At 43.9% G+C, this 21721-nt stretch overlaps 1 long non-coding RNA gene across 6 annotated transcripts in view; it reads right to left on the bottom strand.

Moving 5' to 3' along the window:
- The window catches only part of LOC307181353, an 881369-nt gene that overhangs the window by 139830 nt on the left and 719818 nt on the right, over positions 1–21721 (bottom strand). For all 6 annotated transcript variants that reach the window (XR_013826529.1, XR_013826530.1, XR_013826531.1 and 3 more), the window contains 2 exons: positions 13762–13847; positions 1126–1203 (listed from right to left, as the gene is read on the bottom strand). This is a non-coding gene — a long non-coding RNA (uncharacterized lncRNA). The remainder of the gene's footprint in view (positions 1–1125; positions 1204–13761; positions 13848–21721) is intronic.

The raw sequence follows: 21721 nt of genomic DNA, 5'->3' as shown, positions 1-21721 counted from the left end.
GGATTGGAGAGGTTCGGTGAGCAAATGAAGACCCTTTGAAGTCATATTGCATGGTACCCATTCCATGGGTTTCAACTACCCAGGTTTTAGGTATTCTTCCTTCAGCTAAAACATGCATGTGGAACCCAGAGTATGATCAACCATGTGATCGGGAGACGTGTTCAAATATGTCTCAGTTTTCGTACCCTGGTACTCGGGTGCAACATTCCAGACGCTTTACTAACACTCTCCCCACTTGGAGAGTCAGCGCCTTTAACCTCCGGTTTGGCCCAGTTTGCAATTTCTGCAGAAGATGAACAGGAATAGCGAGAACCAATGAGAGGCTAGCTGCAGGTGTCTGGACGGGCAAATTTAACTCTCATTTCCCACCAGGAAGAGGAAATAACCAAAGGCTCAGCATGCCGGGCCGGAACCAGATTAGGGCCCGAAGCCATCCTGCGGTGTTGCGGCCAGGTCACAAGAAAGCGAGTTGAAGAAAGGAGCTCAGGGGCACTGTAATTCACAAACCTGCAGAGTTATAAATGACAGCTATCGTCCAAAAATAGACTGAAGTAAGGCTGCCAAGAGGACTTGAAAGCGGGGCAGAATTGCAGGAAACCGATTTCAGGAGGTAGACTGGAATTGCATTGAAAGCATAGGAAAAGAGGCAGAACGTCCACAATGATGCACTTGGCCAAAAAGGGCGTATGCGTTTTTTCCTGAATACATTCAGGAAAAAACGCATACGCACTTTTTGGCCAACCAAGCAAGCTTGCAAAGGAAATCTGCACTACAATGAAGTCTCACTTCCCCCCGGTCAAAAGGGCCATCTGAAAAAAGTGTAAAATCCAGAAAGGCAGGACAGGCCATGGAGAACTGGGAGCCTTGTTATGCTGAAGGGCGGGATGTAAATTGCCAACAGACACTCGGGAGAAGTGTATGGTGTTTCCTGAAACATCTAAAAAACAAAGCAAGAGAGCCTAGGGCACTTCCACTTATGGTCCTATAGCTTAGGGAATTTAAAATCAAAAAGACACAGCCACCCCAAAGTTTCGAACGGCTCTGTTTACAAGAACCTCGTTTACAGTACAAGTTCAACATCGCAGAAAGTGAAAAATGGATAAAAAAGTTGTGGTATTTACTTACAAAGCAATATCACTCAGCAATGAAATCTGTGTCATCAGGCCCTTAGCAGCACAATGAGTGGATTCAGGTATGATGATTCTAAATGAAATAAGTCACACAGAAAAAGAAACATCATAAGATATCAGTAATACACGGAATGTAAACTTGGCTACACAGGAACTGAATTACAGAACAGAACAGGGTCTCAAATTTAGAAAACCAACTTATGCTTGCTTAAGGGGAAAGGTGAGTTGGGGTGCTGCATAAAACCAGAGATTGAAATGAGCACAGATAAAGTTCCTTAAGCCAAATATGGAATAGACAAGAGCTACTCCTTGCTCAAAGAAATGGACTCAACACCGCATATTAAACGCCTAAGAATGTACCTGACTAGTAAGTATCTTAAAACCTAGGGATTGCTATGTCTCCGAAAGAGAATCAAGCATGTGTACAGGGGCATAAACGCAGCAGTGATAGGATTGGAGATGTTCGGTGAGCAAATGAAGACCCTTTGAAGTCATATTGCATGGTACCCATTACACGGGTCTCAACTCTCCAGGTTTAAGGTATTCTTCCTTCAGCTAAACCATGCATGTGGAACCCAGAGTATGATCAACCATGTGAACGGGAGAGGTGTTCAAATATGTCTCAGTTTTCGTACCCTGGTACTCGGGTGCAACATTCCAGACGCTTTACTAACACTCTCCCGACTTGGAGAGTCAGTCCCTTTAACCTCCTGTTTGGCCCAGTTTGCAATTTCTGCGGAAGATGAACAGGAATAGCGAGAACCAATGAGAGGCTAGCTGGAGGTGTCTGGACGGGCAAATTTAACTCTCATTTCCCACCAGGAAGAGGAATTAACCAAAGGCTCAGAATGCCGGGCCGGAAGCAGATTAAGGCCTGAAGCCATCCTGCGGTGTTGCGGCCAGGTCACAAGAAAGCGAGTTGAAGAAAGGAGCTCAGGGGCACTGTAATTCACAAACCTGCAGAGTTATAAATGACAGCTATCGTCCAAAAATAGACTGAAGTAAGGCTGCCAAGAGGACTTGAAAGCGGGGCAGAATTGCAGGAAACCGATTTCAGGAGGTAGACTGGAATTGCATTGAAAGCATAGGAAAAGAGGCAGAACGTCCACAATGATGCACTTGGCCAAAAAGGGCGTATGCGTTTTTTCCTGAATATATTCAGGAAAAAACGCATACGCACTTTTTGGCCAACCAAGCAAGCTTGCAAAGGAAATCTGCACTACAATGAAGTCTCACTTCCCCCCGGTCAAAAGGGCCATCTGAAAAAAGTGTAAAATCCAGAAAGGCAGGACAGGCCATGGAGAACTGGGAGCCTTGTTATGCTGATGGGCGGGATGTAAATTGCCAACAGACACTTGGGAGAAGTGTATGGTGTTTCCTGAAACATCTAAAAAACAAAGCAACAGAACCTAGGGCACTTCCACTTATGGTCCTATAGCTTAGGGAAATTAAAATCAAAAAGACACAGCCACCCCAAAGTTTGGAACGGCTCTGTTTACAAGAACCTCGTTTACAGTACAAGTTCAACATCGCAGAAAGTGAAAAATGGATAAAGAAGTTGTGGTATTCACTTACAATGCAGTATCACTCAGCAATGAAATCTATGTCATCAGGCCCGTAGCAGCACAATGAGTGGATTCAGGTATGATGATTCTAACTGAAATAAGTCACACAGAAAAAGAAACATCATAAGATATCAGTAATACACGGAATGGAAACTTGGCTACACAGGAACTGAATTACAGAACAGAACAGGGTCTCAAATTTAGAAAACCAACTTATGCTTGCTTAAGGGTAAAGGTGAGTTGGGGTGCTGCATAAAACCAGAGATTGAAATGAGCACAGATAAAGTTCCTTAAGCGAAATATGGAATAGACAAGAGCTACTCCTTGCTCAACGAAATGGACTCAACACCGCATATTAAACGCCTAAGAATGTACCTGACTAGTAAGTATCTTAAAACCTATAGATTGCTATGTCTCCAAAAGAGAATCAAGCATGTGTACAGGGGCATAAACGCAGCAGTGATAGGATTGGAGAGGTTCGGTGAGCAAATGAAGACCCTTTGAAGTCATATTGCATGGTACCCATTCCACGGGTTTCAACTACCCAGGTTTTAGGTATTCTTCCTTCAGCTAAAACATGCATGTGGAACCCAGAGTATGATCAACCATGTGATTGGGAGACGTGTTCAAATATGTCTCAGTTTTCGTACCCTGGTACTCGGGTGCAACATTCCAGACGCTTTACTAACACTCTCCCCACTTGGAGAGTCAGCGCCTTTAACCTCCTGTTTGGCCCAGTTTGCAATTTCTGCGGAAGATGAACAGGAATAGCGAGAACCAATGAGAGGCTAGCTGCAGGTGTCTGGACGGGCAAATTTAACTCTCATTTCCCACCAGGAAGAGGAATTAACCAAAGGCTCAGCATGCCGGGCCGGAACCAGATTAGGGCTGGAAGCCATCCTGCGGTGTTGCGGCCAGGTCACAAGAAAGCGAGTTGAAGAAAGGAGCTCAGTGGCACTGTAATTCACAAACCTGCAGAGTTATAAATGACAGCTATCGTCCAAAAATAGACTGAAGTAAGGCTGCCAAGAGGACTTGAAAGCGGGGCAGAATTGCAGGAAAACGATTTCAGGAGGTAGACTGGAATTGCATTGAAAACATAGGAAAAGAGGCAGAACGTCCACAATGATGCACTTGGCCAAAAAGGGCGTATGCGTTTTTTCCTGAATATATTCAGGAAAAAACGCATACGCCCTTTTTGGCCAACCAAGCAAGCTTGCAAAGGAAATCTGCACTACAATGAATTCTCACTTTCCCCAGGTCAAAAGGGCCATCTGAAAAAAGTGTAAAATCCAGAAAGGCAGAACAGGCCATGGAGAACTGGGAGCCTTGTTATGCTGATGGGCGGGATGTAAATTGCCAACAGACACTCGGGAGAAGTGTATGGTGTTTCCTGAAACATCTAAAAAACAAAGCAACAGAGCCTAGGGCACTTCCACTTATGGTCCTATAGCTTAGGGAAATTAAAATCAAAAAGACACAGCCACCCCAAAGTTTGGAACGGCTCTGTTTACAAGAACCTCGTTTACAGTACAAGTTCAACATCGCAGAAAGTGAAAAATGGATAAAGAAGTTGTGGTATTCACCTACAAAGCAATATCACTCAGCAATGAAATCTATGTCATCAGGCCCTTAGCAGCACAATGAGTGGATTCAGGTATGATGATTGTAACTGAAATAAGTCACACAGAAAAAGAAACATCATAAGATATCAGTAATACACGGAATGGAAACTTGGCTACACAGGAACTGAATTACAGAACAGAACAGGGTCTCAAATTTAGAAAACCAACTTATGCTTGCTTAAGGGGAAAGGTGAGTTGGGGTGCTGCATAAAAGCAGAGATTGAAATGAGCACAGATAAAGTTCCTTAAGCCAAATATGGAATAGACAAGAGCTACTCCTTGCTCAACGAAATGGACTCAACACCCCATATTAAACGCCTAAGAATGTACCTGACTAGTAAGTATCTTAAAACCTATGGATTGCTATGTCTCCGAAAGAGAATCAAGCATGTGTACAGGGGCATAAACGCAGCAGTGATAGGATTGGAGAGGTTCGGTGAGCAAATGAAGACCCTTTGAAGTCATATTGCATGGTACCCATTCCACGGGTTTCACCTACCCAGGTTTAAGGTATTCTTCCTTCAGCTAAAACATGCATGTGGAACCTAGAGTATGATCAACCATGTGATCGGGAGACGTGTTCAAATATGTCTCAGTTTTCGTACCCTGGTACTCGGGTGCAACATTCCAGACGCTTTACTAACACTCTCCCCACTTGGAGAGTCAGTCCCTTTAACCTCCTGTTTGGCCCAGTTTGCAATTTCTGCGGAAGATGAACAGGAATAGCGAGAACCAATGAGAGACTAGCTGGAGGTGTCTGAACGGGCAAATTTAACTCTCATTTCCCACCAGGAAGAGGAATTAACCAAAGGCTCAGCGTGCCATGACGGAACCACATTAGGGCCTGAAGACATCCTGCGGTGTTGCGGCCAGGTCACAAGAAAGCGAGTTGAAGAAAGGAGCTCAGCGGCACTGTAATTCACAAACCTGCAGAGTTATAAATGACAGCTATCGTCCAAAAATAGACTGAAGTAAGGCTGCCAAGAGTACTTGAAAGCGGGGCAGAATTGCAGGAAACCGATTTCAGGAGGTAGATTGGAATTGCATTGAAAGCTTAAGAAAAGAGGCAGAACGTCCACAATGATGCACTTGGCCAAAAAGGGCGTATGCATTTTTTCCTGAATATATTCAGGAAAAAACGCATACGCCCTTTTTGGCCAACCAAGCAAACTTGCAAAGGAAATCTGCACTACAATGAAGTCTCACTTCCCCCCGGTCAAAAGGGCCATCTGAAAAAAGTGTAAAATCCAGAAAGGCAGGACAGGCCATGGAGAACTGGGAGCCTTGTTATGCTGATGGGCGCGATGTAAATTGCCAACAGACACTCAGGAGAAGTGTATGGTGTTTCCTGAAACATCTAAAAAACAAAGCAACAGAGCCTAGGGCACTGCCACTTATGGTCCTATAGCTTAGGGAAATTAAAATCAAGAAGACACAGCCACCCCAAAGTTTGGGACGCCTCCGTTTACAAGAACCTCGTTTACCGTACAAGTTCAATATCACAGAAAGTGAAAAATGGATAAAAAAGATGTGGTATTTACTTACAAAGCAATATCACTCAGCAATGAAATCTGTGTCATCAGGCCCTTAGCAGCACAATGAGTGGATTCAGGTATGATGATTCTAACTGAAATAAGTCACACAGAAAAAGAAACATCATAAGATATCAGTAATACACGGAATGTAAACTTGGCTACACAGGAACTGAATTACAGAACAGAACAGGGTCTCAAATTTCGAAAACCAACTTATGCTTGCTTAAGGGGAAAGGTGAGTTGGGGTGCTGCATAAAACCAGAGATTGAAATGAGCACAGATAAAGTTCCTTAAGCCAAATATGGAATAGACAAGAGCTACTCCTTGCTCAACGAAATGGACTCAACACCGCATATTAAACGCCTAAGAATGTACCTGACTAGTAAGTATCTTAAAACCTATAGATTGCTATGTCTCCGAAAGAGAATCAAGCATGTGTACAGGGGCATAAACGCAGCAGTGATAGGATTGGAGAGGTTCGGTGAGCAAATGAAGACCGTTTGAAGTCATATTGCATGGTACCCATTCCACGGGTTTCAACTACCCAGGTTTTAGGTATTCTTCCTTCAGCTAAAACATGCATGTGGAACCCAGAGTATGATCAACCATGTGATCGGGAGACGTGTTCAAATATGTCTCAGTTTTCGTACCCTGGTACTCGGGTGCAACATTCCAGACGCTTTACTAACACTCTCCCCACTTGGAGAGTCAGCGCCTTTAACCTCCTGTTTGGCCCAGTTTGCAATTTCTGCGGAAGATGAACAGGAATAGCGAGAACCAATGAGAGGCTAGCTGCAGGTGTCTGGACGGGCAAATTTAACTCTCATTTCCCACCAGGAAGAGGAATTAACCAAAGGCTCAGCATGCCGGGCCGGAACCAGATTAGGGCCTGAAGCCATCCTGCGGTGTTGCGGCCAGGTCACAAGAAAGCGAGTTGAAGAAAGGAGCTCAGGGGCACTGTAATTCACAAACCTGCAGAGTTATAAATGACAGCTATCGTCCAAAAATAGACTGAAGTAAGGCTGCCAAGAGGACTTGAAAGCGGGGCAGAATTGCAGGAAACCGATTTCAGGAGGTAGACTGGAATTGCATTGAAAGCATAGGAAAAGAGGCAGAACGTCCACAATGATGCACTTGGCCAAAAAGGGCGTATGCGTTTTTTCCTGAATATATTCAGGAAAAAACGCATAAGCCCTTTTTGGCCAACCAAGCAAGCTTGCAAAGGAAATCTGCACTACAATGAATTCTCACTTTCCCCAGGTCAAAAGGGCCATCTGAAAAAAGTGTAAAATCCAGAAAGGCAGAACAGGCCATGGAGAACTGGGAGCCTTGTTATGCTGATGGGCGGGATGTAAATTGCCAACAGACACTCGGGAGAAGTGTATGGTGTTTCCTGAAACATCTAAAAAACAAAGCAACAGAGCCTAGGGCACTTCCACTTATGGTCCTATAGCTTAGGGAAATTAAAATCAAAAAGACACAGCCACCCCAAAGTTTGGAACGGCTCTGTTTACAAGAACCTCGTTTACAGTACAAGTTCAACATCGCAGAAAGTGAAAAATGGATAAAGAAGTTGTGGTATTCACCTACAAAGCAATATCACTCAGCAATGAAATCTATGTCATCAGGCCCTTAGCAGCACAATGAGTGGATTCAGGTATGATGATTGTAACTGAAATAAGTCACACAGAAAAAGAAACATCATAAGATATCAGTAATACACGGAATGGAAACTTGGCTACACAGGAACTGAATTACAGAACAGAACAGGGTCTCAAATTTAGAAAACCAACTTATGCTTGCTTAAGGGGAAAGGTGAGTTGGGGTGCTGCATAAAAGCAGAGATTGAAATGAGCACAGATAAAGTTCCTTAAGCCAAATATGGAATAGACAAGAGCTACTCCTTGCTCAACGAAATGGACTCAACACCCCATATTAAACGCCTAAGAATGTACCTGACTAGTAAGTATCTTAAAACCTATGGATTGCTATGTCTCCGAAAGAGAATCAAGCATGTGTACAGGGGCATAAACGCAGCAGTGATAGGATTGGAGAGGTTCGGTGAGCAAATGAAGACCCTTTGAAGTCATATTGCATGGTACCCATTCCACGGGTTTCACCTACCCAGGTTTAAGGTATTCTTCCTTCAGCTAAAACATGCATGTGGAACCTAGAGTATGATCAACCATGTGATCGGGAGACGTGTTCAAATATGTCTCAGTTTTCGTACCCTGGTACTCGGGTGCAACATTCCAGACGCTTTACTAACACTCTCCCCACTTGGAGAGTCAGTCCCTTTAACCTCCTGTTTGGCCCAGTTTGCAATTTCTGCGGAAGATGAACAGGAATAGCGAGAACCAATGAGAGACTAGCTGGAGGTGTCTGAACGGGCAAATTTAACTCTCATTTCCCACCAGGAAGAGGAATTAACCAAAGGCTCAGCGTGCCATGCCGGAACCAGATTAGGGCCTGAAGACATCCTGCGGTGTTGCGGCCAGGTCACAAGAAAGCGAGTTGAAGAAAGGAGCTCAGCGGCACTGTAATTCACAAACCTGCAGAGTTATAAATGACAGCTATCGTCCAAAAATAGACTGAAGTAAGGCTGCCAAGAGGACTTGAAAGCGGGGCAGAATTGCAGGAAACCGATTTCAGGAGGTAGATTGGAATTGCATTGAAAGCTTAAGAAAAGAGGCAGAACGTCCACAATGATGCACTTGGCCAAAAAGGGCGTATGCGTTTTTTCCTGAATATATTCAGGAAAAAACGCATACGCCCTTTTTGGCCAACCAAGCAAACTTGCAAAGGAAATCTGCACTACAATGAAGTCTCACTTCCCCCCGGTCAAAAGGGCCATCTGAAAAAAGTGTAAAATCCAGAAAGGCAGGACAGGCCATGGAGAACTGGGAGCCTTGTTATGCTGATGGGCGGGATGTAAATTGCCAACAGACACTCAGGAGAAGTGTATGGTGTTTCCTGAAACATCTAAAAAACAAAGCAACAGAGCCTAGGGCACTGCCACCTATGGTCCTATAGCTTAGGGAAATTAAAATCAAGAAGACACAGCCACCCCAAAGCTTGGGACGCCTCCGTTTACAAGAACCTCGTTTACCGTACAAGTTCAATATCACAGAAAGTGAAAAATGGATAAAAAAGATGTGGTATTTACTTACAAAGCAATATCACTCAGCAATGAAATCTGTGTCATCAGGCCCTTAGCAGCACAATGAGTGGATTCAGGTATGATGATTCTAACTGAAATAAGTCACACAGAAAAAGAAACATCATAAGATATCAGTAATACACGGAATGTAAACTTGGCTACACAGGAACTGAATTACAGAACAGAACAGGGTCTCAAATTTAGAAAACCAACTTATGCTTGCTTAAGGGTAAAGGTGAGTTGGGGTGCTGCATAAAACCAGAGATTGAAATGAGCACAGATAAAGTTCCTTAAGCCAAATATGGAATAGACAAGAGCTACTCCTTGCTCAACGAAATGGACTCAACACCGCATATTAAACGCCTAAGAATGTACCTGACTAGTAAGTATCTTAAAACCTATAGATTGCTATGTCTCCGAAAGAGAATCAAGCATGTGTACAGGGGCATAAACGCAGCAGTGATAGGATTGGAGAGGTTCGGTGAGCAAATGAAGACCGTTTGAAGTCATATTGCATGGTACCCATTCCACGGGTTTCAACTACCCAGGTTTTAGGTATTCTTCCTTCAGCTAAAACATGCATGTGGAACCCAGAGTATGATCAACCATGTGATCGGGAGACGTGTTCAAATATGTCTCAGTTTTCGTACCCTGGTACTCGGGTGCAACATTCCAGACGCTTTACTAACACTCTCCCCACTTGGAGAGTCAGCGCCTTTAACCTCCTGTTTGGCCCAGTTTGCAATTTCTGCGGAAGATGAACAGGAATAGCGAGAACCAATGAGAGGCTAGCTGGAGGTGTCTGGACGGGCAAATTTAACTCTCATTTCCCACCAGGAAGAGGAATTAACCAAAGGCTCAGCATGCCGGGCCGGAACCAGATTAGGGCCTGAAGCCATCCTGCGGTGTTGCGGCCAGGTCACAAGAAAGCGAGTTGAAGAAAGGAGCTCAGGGGCACTGTAATTCACAAACCTGCAGAGTTATAAATGACAGCTATCGTCCAAAAATAGACTGAAGTAAGGCTGCCAAGAGGACTTGAAAGCGGGGCAGAATTGCAGGAAACCGATTTCAGGAGGTAGACTGGAATTGCATTGAAAGCATAGGAAAAGAGGCAGAACGTCCACAATGATGCACTTGGCCAAAAAGGGCGTATGCGTTTTTTCCTGAATATATTCAGGAAAAAACGCATAAGCCCTTTTTGGCCAACCAAGCAAGCTTGCAAAGGAAGTCTGCACTACAATGAATTCTCACTTTCCCCAGGTCAAAAGGGCCATCTGAAAAAAGTGTAAAATCCAGAAAGGCAGAACAGGCCATGGAGAACTGGGAGCCTTGTTATGCTGATGGGCGGGATGTAAATTGCCAACAGACACTCGGGAGAAGTGTATGGTGTTTCCTGAAACATCTAAAAAACAAAGCAACAGAGCCTAGGGCACTTCCACTTATGGTCCTATAGCTTAGGGAAATTAAAATCAAAAAGACACAGCCACCCCAAAGTTTGGGACGCCTCCGTTTACAAGAACCTCATTTACCGTACAAGTTCAATATCACAGAAAGTGAAAAATGGATAAAAAAGATGTGGTATTTACTTACAAAGCAATATCACTCAGCAATGAAATCTGTGTCATCAGGCCCTTAGCAGCACAATGAGTGGATTCAGGTATGATGATTCTAACTGAAATAAGTCACACAGAAAAAGAAACATCATAAGATATCAGTAATACACGGAATGTAAACTTGGCTACACAGGAACTGAATTACAGAACAGAACAGGGTCTCAAATTTAGAAAACCAACTTATGCTTGCTTAAGGGTAAAGGTGAGTTGGGGTGCTGCATAAAACCAGAGATTGAAATGAGCACAGATAAAGTTCCTTAAGCCAAATATGGAATAGACAAGAGCTACTCCTTGCTCAACGAAATGGACTCAACACCGCATATTAAACGCCTAAGAATGTACCTGACTAGTAAGTATCTTAAAACCTATAGATTGCTATGTCTCCGAAAGAGAATCAAGCATGTGTACAGGGGCATAAACGCAGCAGTGATAGGATTGGAGAGGTTCGGTGAGCAAATGAAGACCCTTTGAAGTCATATTGCATGGTACCCATTCCACGGGTTTCAACTACCCAGGTTTTAGGTATTCTTCCTTCAGCTAAAACATGCATGTGGAACCCAGAGTATGATCAACCATGTGATCGAGAGACGTGTTCAAATATGTCTCAGTTTTCGTACCCTGGTACTCGGGTGCAACATTCCAGACGCTTTACTAACACTCTCCCCACTTGGAGAGTCAGCGCCTTTAACCTCCTGTTTGGCCCAGTTTGCAATTTCTGCGGAAGATGAACAGGAATAGCGAGAACCAATGAGAGGCTAGCTGCAGGTGTCTGGACGGGCAAATTTAACTCTCATTTCCCACCAGGAAGAGGAATTAACCAAAGGCTCAGCATGCCGGGCCGGAACCAGATTAGGGCCTGAAGCCATCCTGCGGTGTTGCGGCCAGGTCACAAGAAAGCGAGTTGAAGAAAGGAGCTCAGGGGCACTGTAATTCACAAACCTGCAGAGTTATAAATGACAGCTATCGTCCAAAAATAGACTGAAGTAAGGCTGCCAAGAGGACTTGAAAGCGGGGCAGAATTGCAGGAAACCGATTTCAGGAGGTAGACTGGAATTGCATTGAAAGCATAGGAAAAGAGGCAGAACGGCCACAATGATGCACTTGGCCAAAAAGGGCGTATGCGTTTTTTCCTGAATATATTCAGGAAAAAACGCATAAGCCCTTTTTGGCCAACCAAGCAAGCTTGCAAAGGAAATCTGCACTACAATGAATTCTCACTTCCCCCCGGTCAAAAGGGCCATCTGAAAAAAGTGTAAAATCCAGAAAGGCAGGACAGGCCATTGAGAACTGGGAGCCTTGTTATGCTGATGGGCGGGATGTAAATTGCCAACAGACACTCGGGAGAAGTGTATGGTGTTTCCTGAAACATCTAAGAAACAAAGCAACAGAGCCTAGGGCACTTCCACTTATGGTCCTATAGCTTAGGGAAATTAAAATCAAAAAGACACAGCCACCCCAAAGTTTGGAACGGCTCTGTTTACAAGAACCTCGTTTACAGTACAAGTTCAACATCGCAGAAAGTGAAAAATGGATAAAGAAGTTGTGGTATTCACCTACAAAGCAATATCACTCAGCAATGAAATCTATGTCATCAGGCCCTTAGCAGCACAATGAGTGGATTCAGGTATGATGATTGTAACTGAAATAAGTCACACAGAAAAAGAAACATCATAAGATATCAGTAATACACGGAATGTAAACTTGGCTACACAGGAACTGAATTACAGAACAGAACAGGGTCTCAAATTTAGAAAACCAACTTATGCTTGCTTAAGGGGAAAGGTGAGTTGGGGTGCTGCATAAAACCAGAGATTGAAATGAGCACAGATAAAGTTCCTTAAGCCAAATATGGAATAGACAAGAGCTACTCCTTGCTCAACGAAATGGACTCAACACCGCATATTAAACGCCTAAGAATGTACCTGACTAGTAAGTATCTTAAAACCTATGGATTGCTATGTCTCCGAAAGAGAATCAAGCATGTGTACAGGGGCATAAACGCAGCAGTGATAGGATTGGAGAGGTTCGGTGAGCAAATGAAGACCCTTTGAAGTCATATTGCATGGTACCCATTCCACGGGTTTCAACTACCCAGTTTTAAGGTATTCTTCCTTCAGCTAAAACATGCATGTGGAACCTAGATTATGATCAACCATGTGATGGAGAGACGTGTTCAAATATGTCTCAGTTTTCGTACCCTGGTACTCGGGTGCAACATTCCAGACGCTTTACTAACACTCTCCCGACTTGGAGAGTCAGTCCCTTTAACCTCCTGTTTGGCCCAGTTTGCAATTTCTGCGGAAGATGAACAGGAATAGCGAGAACCAATGAGAGGCTAGCTGGAGGTATCTGGACGGGCAAATTTTACTCTCATTTCCCACCAGGAAGAGGAATTAACCAAAGGCTCAGCGTGCCGTGCCGGATCCAGATTAGGGCCTGAAGCCATCCTGCGGTGTTGCGGCCAGGTCACAAGAAAGCGAGTTGAAGAAAGGAGCTCAGGGGCACTGTAATTCACAAACCTGCAGAGTTATAAATGACAGCTATCGTCCAAAAATAGACTGAAGTAAGGCTGCCAAGAGGACTTGAAAACGGGGCAGAATTGCAGGAAACCGATTTCAGGAGGTAGACTGGAATTGCATTGAAAGCATAGGAAAAGAGGCAGAACGTCCACAATGATGCACTTGGCCAAAAAGGGCGTATGCGTTTTTTCCTGAATATATTCAGGAAAAAACGCATACGCCCTTTTTGGCCAACCAAGCAAGCTTGCAAAGGTAATCTGCACTACAATGAAGTCTCACTTCCCCCTGGTCAAAAGGGCCATCTGAAAAAAGTGTAAAATCCAGAAAGGCAGAACAGGCCATGGAGAACTGGGAGCCTTGTTATGCTGATGGGCGGGATGTAAATTGCCAACAACCACTCGGGAGAAGTGTATGGTGTTTCCTGAAACATCTAAAAAACAAAGCAACATAGCCTAGGGCACTTCCACTTATGGTCCTATAGCTTAGGGAATTTAAAATCAAAAAGACACAGCCACCCCAAAGTTTGGAACGGCTCTGTTTACAAGAACCTCGTTTACAGTACAAGTTCAACATCGCAGAAAGTGAAAAATGGATAAAGAAGTTGTGGTATTTACTTAAAAAGCAATATCACTCAGCAATGAAATCTGTGTCATCAGGCCCTTAGCAGCACAATGAGTGGATTCAGGTATGATGATTCTAACTGAAATAAGTCACACAGAAAAAGAAACATCATAAGATATCAGTAATACACGGAATGTAAACTTGGCTACACAGGAACTGAATTACAGAACAGAACAGGGTCTCAAATTTCGAAAACCAACTTATGCTTGCTTAAGGGGAAAGGTGAGTTGGGGTGCTGCATAAAACCAGAGATTGAAATGAGCACAGATAAAGTTCCTTAAGCCAAATATGGAATAGACAAGAGCTACTCCTTGCTCAACGAAATGGACTCAACACCGCATATTAAACGCCTAAGAATGTACCTGACTAGTAAGTATCTTAAAACCTATGGATTGCTATGTCTCCGAAAGAGAATCAAGCATGTGTACAGGGGCATAAACGCAGCAGTGATAGGATTGGAGAGGTTCGGTGAGCAAATGAAGACCCTTTGAAGTCATATTGCATGGTACCCATTCCACGGGTTTCAACTACCCAGGTTTTAGGTATTCTTCTTTCAGCTAAAACATGCATGTGGAACCCAAGTATGATCAACCATGTGATGGGGAGACGTGTTCAAATATGTCTCAGTTTTCGTACCCTGGTACTCGGGTGCAACATTCCAGACGCTTTACTAACACTCTCCCGACTTGGAGAGTCAGTCCCTTTAACCTCCTGTTTGGCCCAGTTTGCAATTTCTGCGGAAGATGAACAGGAATAGCGAGAACCAATGAGAGGCTAGCTGGAGGTATCTGGACGGGCAAATTTTACTCTCATTTCCCACCAGGAAGAGGAATTAACCAAAGGCTCAGCGTGCCGTGCCGGATCCAGATTAGGGCCTGAAGCCATCCTGCGGTGTTGCGGCCAGGTCACAAGAAAGCGAGTTAAAGAAAGGAGCTCAGGGGCACTGTAATTCACAAACCTGCAGAGTTATAAATGACAGCTATCGTCCAAAAATAGACTGAAGTAAGGCTGCCAAGAGGACTTGAAAGCGGGGCAGAATTGCAGGAAACCGATTTCAGGAGGTAGACTGGAATTGCATTGAAAGCATAGGAAAAGAGGCAGAACGTCCACAATGATGCACTTGGCCAAAAAGGGCGTATGCGTTTTTTCCTGAATATATTCAGGAAAAAACGCATAAGCCCTTTTTGGCCAACCAAGCAAGCTTGCAAAGGAAATCTGCACTACAATGAATTCTCACTTTCCCCAGGTCAAAAGGGCCATCTGAAAAAAGTGTAAAATCCAGAAAGGCAGAACAGGCCATGGAGAACTGGGAGCCTTGTTATGCTGATGGGCGGGATGTAAATTGCCAACAGACACTCGGGAGAAGTGTATGGTGTTTCCTGAAACATCTAAAAAACAAAGCAACAGAGCCTAGGGCACTTCCACTTATGGTCCTATAGCTTAGGGAAATTAAAATCAAAAAGACACAGCCACCCCAAAGTTTGGAACGGCTCTGTTTACAAGAACCTCGTTTACAGTACAAGTTCAACATCGCAGAAAGTGAAAAATGGATAAAGAAGTTGTGGTATTCACCTACAAAGCAATATCACTCAGCAATGAAATCTATGTCATCAGGCCCTTAGCAGCACAATGAGTGGATTCAGGTATGATGATTGTAACTGAAATAAGTCACACAGAAAAAGAAACATCATAAGATATCAGTAATACACGGAATGTAAACTTGGCTACACATGAACTGCATTCCAAAACAGAACAGGGTCTCAAATTTAGAAAACCAACTTATGCTTGCTTAAGGTGAAAGGTGAGTTGGGGTGCTGCATAAAACCAGAGATTGAAATGAGCACAGATAAAGTTCCTTAAGCCAAATATGGAATACACAAGAGCTACTCCTTGCTCAACGAAATGGACACAAAACCCCATATTAAACGCCTAAGAATGCACCTGACTAGTAAGTATCTTAAAACCTATGGATTGCTATGTCTCCGAAAGAGAATCAAGCATGTGTACAGGGGCATAAACGCAGCAGTGATAGGATTGGAGAGGTTCGTGAGCAAATGAAGACCCTTTGAAGTCATATTGCATGGTACCCATTCCACGGGTCTCAACTCTCCAGGTTTAAGGTATTCTTCCTTCATCTAAAACATGCATGTGGAACCTAGAGTATGATCAACCATGTGATCGGGAGACGTGTTCAAATATGTCTCAGTTTTCGTACCCTGGTACTCGGGTGCAACATTCCAGACGCTTTACTAACACTCTCCCCACTTGGAGAGTCAGTCCCTTTAACCTCCTGTTTGGCCCAGTTTGCAATTTCTGTGGAAGAAGAACAGGAATAGCGAGAACCAATGAGAGACTAGCTGGAGGTGTCTGGATGGGCAAATATAACTCTCATTTCCCACCAGGAAGAGGAATTAACCAAAGGCTCAGCGTGCCGTGCCAGAACCAGATTAGGGCCTGAAGCCATCCTGCGGTGTTGCGGCCAGGTCACAAGAAAGCGAGTTGAAGAAAGGAGCTCAGGGGCACTGTAATTCACAAACCTGCAGAGTTATAAATGACAGCTATCGTCCAAAAATAGACTGAAGTAAGGCTGCCAAGAGGACTTGAAAGCGGGGCAGAATTGCAGGAAACCGATTTCAGGAGGTAGACTGGAATTGCATTGAAAGCATAGGAAAAGAGGCAGAACGTCCACAATGATGCACTTGGCCAAAAAGGGCGTATGCGTTTTTTCCTGAATATATTCAGGAAAAAACGCATACGCCCTTTTTGGCCAACCAAGCAAGCTTGCAAAGGAAATCTGCACTACAATGAAGTCTCACTTCCCCCCGGTCAAAAGGGCCATCTGAAAAAAGTGTAAAATCCAGAAAGGCAGGACAGGCCATGGAGAACTGGGAGCCTTGTTATGCTGATGGGCGGAATGTAAATTGCCAACAACCACTTGGGAGAAGTGTATGGTGTTTCCTGAAACATCTAAAAAACAAAGCAACAGAACCTAGGGCACTTCCACTTATGGTCCTATAGCTTAGGGAAATTAAAATCAAAAAGACACAGCCACCCCAAAGTTTGGAACGGCTCTGTTTACAAGAAACTCGTTTACAGTACAAGTTCAACATCGCAGAAAGTGAAAAATGGATAAAGAAGTTGTGGTATTTACTTACAAAGCAATATCACTCAGCAATGAAATCTGTGTCATCAGGCCCTTAGCAGCACAATGAGTGGATTCAGGTATGATGATTCTAACTGAAATAAGTCACACAGAAAAAGAAACATCATAAGATATCAGTAATACACGGAATGGAAACTTGGCTACACAGGAACTGAATTACAGAACAGAACAGGGTCTCAAATTTAGAAAACCAACTTATGCTTGCTTAAGGGGAAAGGTGAGTTGGGGTGCTGCATAAAACCAGAGATTGAAATGAGCACAGATAAAGTTCCTTAAGCCAAATATGGAATACACAAGAGCTACTCCTTGCTCAACGAAATGGACACAAAACCCCATATTAAACGCCTAAGAATGTACCTGACTCGTAAGTATCTTAAAACCTATGGATTGCTATGTCTCCGAAAGAGAATCAAGCATGTGTACAGGGGCATAAACGCAGCAGTGATAGGATTGGAGAGGTTCGTGAGCAAATGAAGACCCTTTGAAGTCATATTGCATGGTACCCATTCCACGGGTCTCAACTCTCCAGGTTTAAGGTATTGTTCCTTCAGCTAAAACATGCATGTGGAACCTAGATTATGATCAACCATGTGATCGGGAGACGTGTTCAAATATGTCTCAGTTTTCGTACCCTGGTACTCGGGTTCAACATTCCAGACGCTTTACTAACACTCTCCCCACTTGGAGAGTCAGTCCCTTTAACCTCCTGTTTGGCCCAGTTTGCAATTTCTGCGGAAATGAACAGGAATAGCGAGAACCAATGAGAGACTAGCTGGAGGTGTCTGGACGGGCAAATTTAACTCTCATTTCCCACCAGGAAGAGGAATTAACCAAAGGCTCAGCGTGCCGTGCCGGAACCAGATTAGGGCCTGAAGCCATCCTGCGGTGTTGCGGCCAGGTCACAAGAAAGCGAGTTGAAGAAAGGAGCTCAGGGGCACTGTAATTCACAAACCTGCAGAGTTATAAATGACAGCTATCGTCCAAAAATAGACTGAAGTAAGGCTGCCAAGAGGACTTGAAAGCGGGGCAGAATTGCAGGAAACCGATTTCAGGAGGTAGACTGGAATTGCATTGAAAGCATAGGAAAAGAGGCAGAACGTCCACAATGATGCACTTGGCCAAAAAGGGCGTATGCGTTTTTTCCTGAATATATTCAGGAAAAAACGCATACGCCCTTTTTGGCCAACCAAGCAAGCTTGCAAAGGAAATCTGCACTACAATGAAGTCTCACTTCCCCCCGGTCAAAAGGGCCATCTGAAAAAAGTGTAAAATCCAGAAAGGCAGGACAGGCCATGGAGAACTGGGAGCCTTGTTATGCTGATGGGCGGGATGTAAATTGCCAACAACCACTTGGGAGAAGTGTATGGTGTTTCCTGAAACATCTAAAAAACAAAGCAACAGAACCTAGGGCACTTCCACTTATGGTCCTATAGCTTAGGGAAATTAAAATCAAAAAGACACAGCCACCCCAAAGTTTGGAACGGCTCTGTTTACAAGAACCTCGTTTACAGTACAAGTTCAACATCGAAGAAAGTGAAAAATGGATAAAGAAGTTGTGGTATTTACTTACAAAGCAATATCACTCAGCAATGAAATCTGTGTCATCAGGCCCTTAGCATCACAATGAGTGGATTCAGGTATGATGATTCTAACTGAAATAAGTCACACAGAAAAAGAAACATCATAAGATATCAGTAATACACGGAATGTAAACTTGGCTACACAGGAACTGAATTACAGAACAGAACAGGGTCTCAAATTTAGAAAACCAACTTATGCTTGCTTAAGGGGAAAGGTGAGTTGGGGTGCTGCATAAAACCAGAGATTGAAATGAGCACAGATAAAGTTCCTTAAGCCAAATATGGAATAGACAAGAGCTACTCCTTGCTCAACGAAATGGACTCAACACCGCATATTAAACGCCTAAGAATGTACCTGACTAGTAAGTATCTTAAAACCTATGGATTGCTATGTCTCCGAAAGAGAATCAAGCATGTGTACATGGGCATAAATGCAGCAGTGATAGGATTGGAGGGGTTCGTGAGCAAATGAAGACCCTTTGAAGTCATATTGCATGGTACCCATTCCACGGGTCTCAACTCTCCAGGTTTAAGGTATTGTTCCTTCAGCTAAAACATGCATGTGGAATCTAGATTATGATCAACCATGTGATCGGGAGACGTGTTCAAATATGTCTCAGTTTTCGTACCCTGGTACTCGGGTTCAACATTCCAGACGCTTTACTAACACTCTCCCCACTTGGAGAGTCAGTCCCTTTAACCTCCTGTTTGGCCCAGTTTGCAATTTCTGTGGAAGATGAACAGGAATAGCGAGAACCAATGAGAGACTAGCTGGAGGTGTCTGGATGGGCAAATTTAACTCTCATTTCCCACCAGGAAGAGGAATTAACCAAAGGCTCAGCGTGCCGTGCCGGAACAAGATTAGGGCCTGTAGACATCCTGCGGTGTTGCGGCCAGGTCACAAGAAAGCGAGTTGAAGAAAGGAGCTCAGGGGCACTGTAATTCACAAACCTGCAGAGTTATAAATGACAGCTATCGTCCAAAAATAGACTGAAGTAAGGCTGCCAAGAGGACTTGAAAGCGGGGCAGAATTGCAAGAAACCGATTTCAGGAGGTAGACTGGAATTGCATTGAAGGCATAGGAAAAGAGGCAGAACGTCCACAATGATGCACTTGGCCAAAAAGGGCGTATGCGTTTTTTCCTGAATATATTCAGGAAAAAACGCATACGCCCTTTTTGGCCAACCAAGCAAACTTGCAAAGGAAATCTGCACTACAATGAAGTCTCACTTCCCCCCGGTCAAAAGGGCCATCTGAAAAAAGTGTAAACTCCAGAAAGGCAGGACAGGCCATGGAGAACTGGGAGCCTTGTTATGCTGATGGGCGGGATGTAAATTGCCAACAACCACTGGGGAGAAGTGTATGGTGTTTCCTGAAACATCTAAAAAACAAAGCATCAGAGCCTAGGGCACTTCCACTTATGGTCCTATAGCTTAGGGAAATTAAAATCAAAAAGACACAGTCACCCCAAAGTTTGGTACACCTCCGTTTACAAGAACCTCGTTTACCGTACAAGTTCAATATCACAGAAAGTGAAAAATGGATAAAGAACTTGTGGTACTTACGTACAATGCAGTATCACTCAGCAATGAAATCTATGTCATCAGGCCCGTAGCAGCATAATGAGTGGATTCAGGTATGATGATTCTAACTGAAATAAGTCACACAGAAAAAGAAACATCATAAGATATCACTAATACACGGAATGTAAACTTGGCTACACAGGAACTGCATTCCAAAACAGAACAGGGTCTCAAATTTAGAAAACCAACTTATGCTTGCTTAAGGGGAAAGGTGAGTTGGGGTGCTGCATAAAACCAGAGATTGAAATGAGCACAGATAAAGTTCCTTAAGCCAAATATGGAATAGACAAGAGCTACTCCTTGCTCAACGAAATGGACTCAAAACCCCATATTAAACGCCTAAGAATGTACCTGACTAGTAAGTATCTTAAAACCTATGGATTGCTATGTCTCCGAAAGAGAATCAAGCATGTGTACAGGGGCATAAACGCAGCAGTGATAGGATTGGAGAGGTTCGGTGAGCAAATGAAGACCCTTTTAAGTCATATTGCATGGTACCCATTACACGGGTCTTAACTCTCCAGGTTTAAGGTATTCTTCCTTCAGCTAAAACATGCATGTGGAACCCAGAGTATGATCAACCATGTGAACGGGAGACGTGTTCAAATATGTCTCAGTTTTCGTCCCCTGGTACTCGGGTGCAACATTCCAGACGCTTTACTAACACTCTCCCCACTTGGAGAGTAAGTCCCTTTAACCTCCTGTTTGGCCCAGTTTGCAATTTCTGCGGAAATGAACAGGAATAGCGAGAACCAATGAGAGACTAGCTGGAGGTGTCTGGACGGGCAAATTTAACTCTCATTTCCCACCAGGAAGAGGAATTAACCAAAGGCTCAGCGTGCCGTGCCGGAACCAGATTAGGGCCTGAAGCCATCCTGCGGTGTTGCGGCCAGGTCACAAGAAAGCGAGTTGAAGAAAGGAGCTCAGGGGCACTGTAATTCACAAACCTGCAGAGTTATAAATGACAGCTATCGTCCAAAAATAGACTGAAGTAAGGCTGCCAAGAGGACTTGAAAGCGGGGCAGAATTGCAGGAAACCGATTTGAGGAGGTAGACTGGAATTGCATTGAAAGCATAGGAAAAGAGGCAGAACGTCCACAATGATGCACTTGGCCAAAAAGGGCGTATGCGTTTTTTCCTGAATATATTCAGGAAAAAACGCATACGCACTTTTTGGCCAACCAAGCAAGCTTGCAAAGGAAATCTGCACTACAATGAAGTCTCACTTCCCCCCGGTCAAAAGGGCCATCTGAAAAAAGTGTAAAATCCAGAAAGGCAGGACAGGCCATGGAGAACTGGGAGCCTTGTTATGCTGATGGGCGGGATGTAAATTGCCAACAACCACTTGGGAGAAGTGTATGGTGTTTCCTGAAACATCTAAAAAACAAAGCAACAGAACCTAGGGCACTTCCACTTATGGTCCTATAGCTTAGGGAAATTAAAATCAAAAAGACACAGCCACCCCAAAGTTTGGAACGGCTCTGTTTACAAGAACCTCGTTTACAGTACAAGTTCAACATCGAAGAAAGTGAAAAATGGATAAAGAAGTTGTGGTATTTACTTACAAAGCAATATCACTCAGCAATGAAATCTGTGTCATCAGGCCCTTAGCATCACAATGAGTGGA

This window comes from Stenella coeruleoalba (genome assembly GCF_951394435.1).
Source record: "Stenella coeruleoalba genome assembly, contig: scaffold_48, whole genome shotgun sequence".
Classification (NCBI taxonomy): domain Eukaryota; kingdom Metazoa; phylum Chordata; class Mammalia; order Artiodactyla; family Delphinidae; genus Stenella; species Stenella coeruleoalba.
Note: the sequence above shows the minus strand (reverse complement) of the source record. Positions and strands in the feature narration are given on the sequence as shown.